Source organism: Marmota marmota, unplaced genomic scaffold, assembly GCF_001458135.2.
Source record: "Marmota marmota marmota unplaced genomic scaffold, marMar, whole genome shotgun sequence".
Classification (NCBI taxonomy): Eukaryota; Metazoa; Chordata; class Mammalia; order Rodentia; family Sciuridae; genus Marmota; species Marmota marmota.
Window position 1 is genome coordinate 296,338 of NW_026004731.1, and position 7,738 is coordinate 304,075.

Genomic DNA, 7,738 nt, shown 5'->3' on the forward strand with positions numbered 1-7,738 from the left:
GGGGTCCTCTATCTACTGTGATTGTTTTGTAATTTTCACTATATTTTTGCTTCCTTGATTAAATGTACTTCTCAGGAATATTTTTAGTACTTATGGTGAGTAGAATTGTTCTCCTAGTTTCTTCCTCAGCAAGTGTGTCATTAGTATGTAAAAACGCTAGTGATTTTTTGCATGTTGATTTTGTATCTTGCAACTTTGATGAATTCATTTATCAGTGCCCATAGTCTTTTGATGGACTCTTTAGATTTTTCCACATATTATCATATGACCTGCAAGAGGGATAATTTGACTTCCCCCCTTTTAATAATAGATTTATAGCTTTATGGGCCTCAATGAGCTAAAATTTTTCCTAAGAGGTTAGAACTGGAACCTGACTGAGTGTTGTGCATGTCTTAAAGTGTAATTACCTGATAAAACACACACACGCACACACACACACACACAGAAAGGATATTCATAACAAGTCTAATAGATTGGAAATCTTTAAGATGAACAGAGAAGATGGGGGGAAATCCCCCTTAATCATGTTTCCTATATTAGCAGAGCCACAGATATCCCCACAAAGGGGGACCAAATGTTCATGAAGGGGACTCAGATGTTCTCACAAAGGAATACCAGATGTGTGGAAATAGATTCTAAGCATACTCACCAGGGGAGCTTACCAATGGGCCAAGAACTTGCAACTTTACTATATTCAGTTTCCTTTTTCTTAAATAGACCAGATGGAGGAGGGCACTGCACCTATTCAGGAAAATAAAGAAGGAAATCTCCAAAACACAGGGAATCCTGGCAGCTTCTTCAAAACTCCCTCAGACTCTCCACCTCACTTATGGAAGCAGCTCCTCCAGTCCAACCTGAGGCTCACAATCAGAAAGCGAGACTTGCCAGAGAGAGAGCTAGGGTCTCTCTCAGGTACTATCTGGGGTGCCAAAATTGAAACAAAAGCTCCGTTTTTGTCCCTGATGCTGATTCTATAATGAAGACAAAGTTTGGGGGAAAAGGAAAAAACAAATCATTGCTTTGCAGCAAAGGAGAAAGGCGAAGGAATCACCCCACAAAGGCTGCCATTCATCACACTAATACTCTGCTGGGGAGAGCACAGCATTAAAAAGGCGGACACAGCAGCTGTTTTCTGAGTATTATTATCAGTTAACTTAATTAATGTTTAATTTATATCTTTGAAAAAGCTGTTTTTCCAGTTTCCAGGTCCAGAGTTTCCTTATTCTTGTGGGCAGTAAGTGGAAGGGAAGATTACTTGGTTAAAGGTTGTAAGAATGTCATTCTTCTTGTCCCTTGGCTGGGAACAGGAGAGAGAGAGATGATGAAAGAAAAAAAAAAAAAAAAAAGGTCAGTTTTAATATAAACTGCCAGGTGTTGAACAGCAAGGTTTGTACCCAAAGCATGAAGTGGACCCCTGTTTCAAGACCACTGCCTACCAACAAGGTCAAAGATTCATTTTCAAAGCCAAAAGTCATGTAAATGGGATCCACCAACAAATCTTCTACACATCACTTTAATGTCCATAGTTGTCTTCTAACAAATGCCCTTGTAACCATTACTGAAACACATTCTATTTTAAACTAAAAAAAATTTTCCATTTGTCATAATAAAAAATATTGAAAATTCCTTCCAAAAATTTATTCCTTCTCTTATTGTAAATTTTAAATCTTCTTTGGTTTTTGTTTTAGGTTTCAGCTCTTTCCTAGATTCAATGTAGATGGAGTTACTTTTTCTACTTTGGATTTACCTCAGTTAAAAGAGTTCTGAAATATTTTACTCTACATTTTCACCAGAAGTTCACTCTGAATTCTAACATGTTTCTCTTCATGTAAATTTTGGAATGTATGGCTGGCTGCATATTTCTAGCCAGCCTTAGAAAACAAAGAGATAAAAATGAATTAATATACATATAACTGGGGCATGATGGTCAAAATTATGCTTTTCTTTTCTTTTTTTTTTAAAGAGAGAGTGAGAGAGGGAGAGAGAGAGAGAAAGAATTTTAATATTTATTTTTTAGTTATCGGCGGACACAACATCTTTGTATGTGTGCTGAGGATCGAACCCGGGCCGCACGCATGCCGGGCAAGCGCACTACCGCTTGAGCCACATCCCAGCCCCAAATTATGCTTTTCCATTAGCAAAAACTAAGTAGGCCATGTAGGTAACTATAAGCAGAAAAACAAAGAGCTGCAGATGAACATTTCACAAATCACCACAATCAACCTTTCTTGATGTTCAGATAAGATTCTGTACTGTTTTAGCATTAAGCTTGATTGCACAAGGCAGAACACTCAAATTAACAATATCTTCTAAAAGATGTAGTTATGTGAAAAGTATACAAATAGGTAAGAGAAGATGATTAGGGCATTGCATGGTCTCAGGAATTTGTTTCCTATTTTCCAATTTTGCTTGGGATAAGTATTTACTTTTCAATTCTGCTTCATTTTTTTTTGTGGGGGGGGGCGGTCTTTAACATGTTTGCTTCCATTTCCAAAGTTATCTCAGACATTGAGAAGCCTGAGTTCCTGCCATCAAAATGTCTTGTCAGTCTGCAATTAGGAGAAACAGAAATGTTAAAACACACCTTCCTCCCTTGTCTTCAGATGCACTTTGCAGGAGTTCTGCACCCCACTGGTCAGACTGAAGTCATGTGACCATTATGGGTTGAATTATTTTCTTTATTTGATTGAATAAAATGAGAAAAGTAGTTTGATTCATCCCAGATAATAATTAGGAAGGAAATGGAGGACTCATTCTAAAGGAAGTGGTAAACAGATTCTGGAAAATAATGAATGGGCTGTCATATAACCCCATTTTCCCCAAGTCTAGTATCCATTTAGTTATATAGATACACAGTTGGTAACAAGTTTCATCTGACTGGGAACTCTGGAAACAATGGCTCAAATATGGCTTATGAATCTCATTACTCTAATCATGCTTTTTTTTTTTACATTTTTATTGGTTCTTTTTTAGTTATACATGGCAGTAGAATCCATTTTGATATAATTATACAAGCATGAAATATATCTTCTTTTAATTAAAACCCTTTTAGTAAATAGTAAATTAAGTGTGAATGGTGAGATTCACTATGGCATATTCATATATGTACACAGAAAATTTATATCAGATTCATTTCACTGTCTCTCCTTTTCCTATCCTTGCCAAACATGCTTCTTTTATTTAACTGTCCCAACTATTTGATTTATTTTTTATCCCAACTTTTTCTTTCCCCCACATCTAATATATTAATGTATCATCCTTTTATATCTGTGTTCTTCAAAAACATGTTGCTTTTTGTGTAGAAATTTAATTGTAACAAAAAGTAGAAAGCTATGCTTCATGCATAATGCATTTCATTCAGCATCCACTTAAACACCTTCCCATATCAGTCTATGTCTAGCCTGTATCTTCCCTCTATATAGGATCCCATAGTGTACATCTACCACATTTCACCAATGTGTTCCCAATAGGGTAAACATATCAGGTGTGCTTCTAACACCTCATTACCATTAAATTGTTGTGCTCAACATCATTGTATGTTCGCTCATGGAACTGTGGCCACAGTATGTTCAGAAGTGGGATTTCAAGTTCAACGTGTACATACTTAGATAAGACACTGCCACAGCTATCCCTAATCACTTCACCACCATCAGTGCATGAGATTTCCCAACTAGTTCCCATCCCTGCAGACTCTGGGTTTCTCTGGCTTTCTGATTTTCCCAAGTTAGTAATGTAAAATGATACTACTTTCTTTTAATTTTTATTTCTCATATCACTAGTGGATTTCAGTATCATTCATATGCTTTTATCTTTGGGGGTTTTTTATCTGTGAATAGCTTATTCACATACTTTGCTTATTTTGTAAATACTTAATCGTCTTATTAATGCCTGTGCAAAATTATCTTTACATTCCTGAGAGCACTGACAGGATATGTTCTGCCTTCCTTTAACTGAGGAAAAAAAGATAGAAAACTTTTCAAAATCACTCATTTATTCAAGGAACATAACCACCACTTTGATTCCTCATCAGTGGTTTTACAAAAATCCATGAAGATCCCAGAGAGGTGCTTATCCACATGCCACAGTTAAAACCAAAACAGGTTAAAAGTTTAAAACTGGTATGAAAAAAATAAAAGAGATAAGTTTTAGAGAATAGCTAATTTCTGGAAGAAAGGAAGAGGAAGAAAGAAGTAAAATAATGCTACAACCAAAAGTAGAGATCAGCTGAGTCCCCCGACATCTGTGTGCAGTAAGCAGGATGCTTTCAGTCTCCAACAAGAGGACACCCAATTTGAAGACCTGAAAAAACTCAAGAAAGTGTATTGACCAACAGGACTGAGAAGTCCAGGATTCATTCAGGCTTTGAATGTGGTTTCATCTGGACTCTTCAGTGAGTTTGTTCCCTCTAATTTCTTGTCCATCTGATTTCATCGGTAGAATTGTTTTTCTGGTGCTGGAAAAGTAAGGAGTGATGTATACCCACCAGGGTAACATCCAGAACAAGATAGACCATCTTTTCCCCCCACCATCAAAAATGAAATTCAGGCTGCACATAAACTGAGCCAGACCCAATAGGACAGGCTCATATGCTGACTCACCTCTTCAAGAAAATGTAAATGGATCTCTGTGATGTTATCTTGAATTAGAGGCTACCTGTTTATTCTTTAGCCCATCACATTGTCAAAGGAGGGATATCATGATTGCCTTGGGCTGAGCATCACAGCTGAGAGTGAAATCAATCAACTGAAACCACATTGCTCACAAGCAAATGTGGAAAAGTGAACTGGAAGCTGCATGAGTGGTAGCCAGTCATGTCCCATACAAGTAAAAACACTTCAGCTGACACCCCTTTACTTTCCTCCATTTCATGTTTTTACCTTTTCCTCTGTTCTTCTTTTCTAATTATTTCCCTGTATTTTGGAGTTATTCTCAGTAAATACGTTGACCACACAAACAGTCACAGCCAGATGTGTGATGAATGAAGGCACGGCACGACAAGTGAATGCAGGAATGCATTTTTCAGGAGGAAATCCATGGGAGAATTTTCAACGTGTGCTGTCACCTGCACCTGGTCTCTCTAGATGTTTTCTTTTTCTTGGGTTCCCTCTTCTCACTCTCTAAGCAAAATAAGGCTAATTCCCTTTCCACAAGTTCACCTCAAGTAAATTCTTCCATGAAGCTAAGAAAGAAGCAATGAAAATAATAAACTGCAGAATCAAATTGGGTAGACAAAATTTTCAAGCTCTGAACACAGTGATGATCTTTTTTCCTTCCTTCCTTTACACTCAATATGCACCTGCCGCATCGTAAGTGTATAGTAGGTGCCTAAGAACTGTTTGTTGAATCAATTTATGAATTTTAAAGTAATAGAGTCTGGTCACGGAGGTCTTTACTCACACTGATAGTTGTGGTCATTAGTCAATGCCCATTAGTCAGGATTTCTGAATTTTCTGATTTGTCTACCTGTGGAAATTTATACCCCAAATTAGGTACTCACAGTGTTTTGCAATCATTCATAGATATGGACAGAGTGGTACAAAATATAAGTCAAATGAAAAACACATTTCCTATGAAATATTAAAATGATGCTCTGTCTTCAGGTTTCTCTTCTCACTACAGGATGAACTGCACGTTTCATACTTTGTGCTCTTTGTTACTATTTTTGCCAATTAAAATGACCTCAAACATCTCTAAAATGCTACCTAATGATCTTAAAGTGAGAAAAAAGTTGTAATGTGTATTACAGAGCAAGTATGTGTTTTAGATAAGTTTTTTTACAGTTACAATACTGTTGCCTGAAAGTTCAATGTTAATAAATGAACACTGGAAAAAGAAAGATGAAGTTTGATGATTAGTATGTGAAGCTACTTGTTATGGGAAATTTATGCTATGATAAAGTTACAGGAAAAAAAAAACTAAATGAGTGGTTTACTGAGATGAGAACTAATTATTTTACATGTGGCAAACAGCATCGTAGGAAGATTAAATGCCAAGGAAATTTGTGATCACATTAATCAGCATCAGGAAATTGTTAAACACTTCTCTGATAATATTTTTGTTTAAAGAAATACTGCATACATTGATTTACCTGCATTCAGTGTTTTACTTGTAAGTATATATTAAATAAGATTTTTAAACAAAATACACAAAACCAAGGTTATGTATTCATCAGGTAACAAAAATATTGTGAACAGACACTCAAAGGAACCTATCCCTCTATTTACCCTAGGACCATGGCTCAGTGTAGTGTTTGCAGCAGCAACTGTAGAGAACATAACTCCTGAGAATGCACCTTCCTCACCTGGACCTACTTCAGTCCTCAAGAGCAGCACTTTGACTCCATTTTTGATCCCCTCCTCAGTGATGCACTTGGGCCATATTTCAGGTATCACCACCATGAGGTGCCTCTCAACCTGAAAATGCATCTGTGACTCTTTCTGATGATTTTGTTAAAATAAAAATTATAATTCAGTAAGTCTGAGACCCAGGCCATAGAATCTACATTTCTACCAAACTCCAATGTAATGAATCTGCTGAATATGGAAGAAAGACCTTCATCCTTCCCTGATCTTTTAATTAAGAGCACTTGGAACAAAAGTTTTATTCTCATAGTTCCATATAATTGAATAACGGAGTGGGTAAGGAGCAAAACTGTGTTTCTTCTCAGAAGCTCAGAGAAAGCACTGTAAAACTAGGAAAGCATGAAGTCTCTTGGCCAAACAAGACTTTTAACAAGTCGAGCATCAAATGTCTCAATTACAACATGGGTGTCAAGAAGACAGAGAATACAAGGTGCGGGGGGTGGGGGGGACTTCCAAGCCTTACCTAAATTCAACACAGGTTTTCACTGAGGACATGTCACATGCAGGCCAGACACTTCACCAGGTATACAGATATTTAAAAAGCATGTGCTTTGCTCTCAAATTTCTAAAACCTTAAAAGAAAAAATGAATTTACAAAACTTCCACAGAGGGCAGACAGTAAAGGGTATAGTTGAAATGTAGGGAGTTGCACACGTGAGGAGAGATTGTGTCCCAATGTAAATCAAGAAAGAAACCTCTGTAGGATGTGACATCTGAAACACATCTGATAATACATTTATATCTAACCAGGCAGAGCTTGTTAGGATCCTATTCCTAACAAGGTCACAAATCCTGCAAGATCACATAGAGCATATATTAGTGACTGATCATGGAATGGAAATGAATCACCAAGCTTTAACAAGGAAGTGATGTCATCACCACGTGGTGTCCAGGTGTAGACTGGGCACCTGGGTAGCTGGGTCCTCACTTCGAAGGGAGAGCACTGCAGGGAGCTTCACAGTGTGAACTAAGTGAACCAAATGAGAACAGAGAAATAACAGACCTTCATAAGATAGAGGTGAGAACTGAGCAGAAAATGGGAATGAGTTTGGAAGGAGAAGGAAAAGTGAGGAAAAACACAAAAATGAAGGGAAGAACATTGGGGAGGAGGGACAAACAGGATAGATGGATACAAAGAACTCACCTGAGCTTCATAAACCCCAATCCAAGACCTGTCAGAAGAGCCAGGGCCACTATCACAGCCAAGAGGATCAAGCCCAGGGCACTAGGAGGTGCTGCAGATTCATGATTCAAATCCATTCCCGGTTTTACCCCATGCACTCCCTGTTGGCTGTATTAACCTATGCTAGTTTTCTTTGAGTTTCTACCTCACCAATCTTTCCTTCTATTTTTATCTCATTCCTTTACACAGATGA

The 7,738-nt window shown here is 37.4% G+C and overlaps 1 long non-coding RNA gene across 1 annotated transcript; it reads right to left on the reverse strand.

Moving 5' to 3' along the window:
• Positions 1-3,991: 3,991 nt before the first annotated feature.
• Positions 3,992-7,319, reverse strand: LOC125614626. Its single transcript, XR_007345200.1, has 3 exons — positions 6,826-7,319; positions 6,302-6,413; positions 3,992-5,179 (listed from the first exon to the last, which is right to left on the reverse strand). It is a non-coding gene; the product is annotated as an uncharacterized LOC125614626 (long non-coding RNA).
• Between the last annotated feature and the right edge of the window lie 419 nt (positions 7,320-7,738).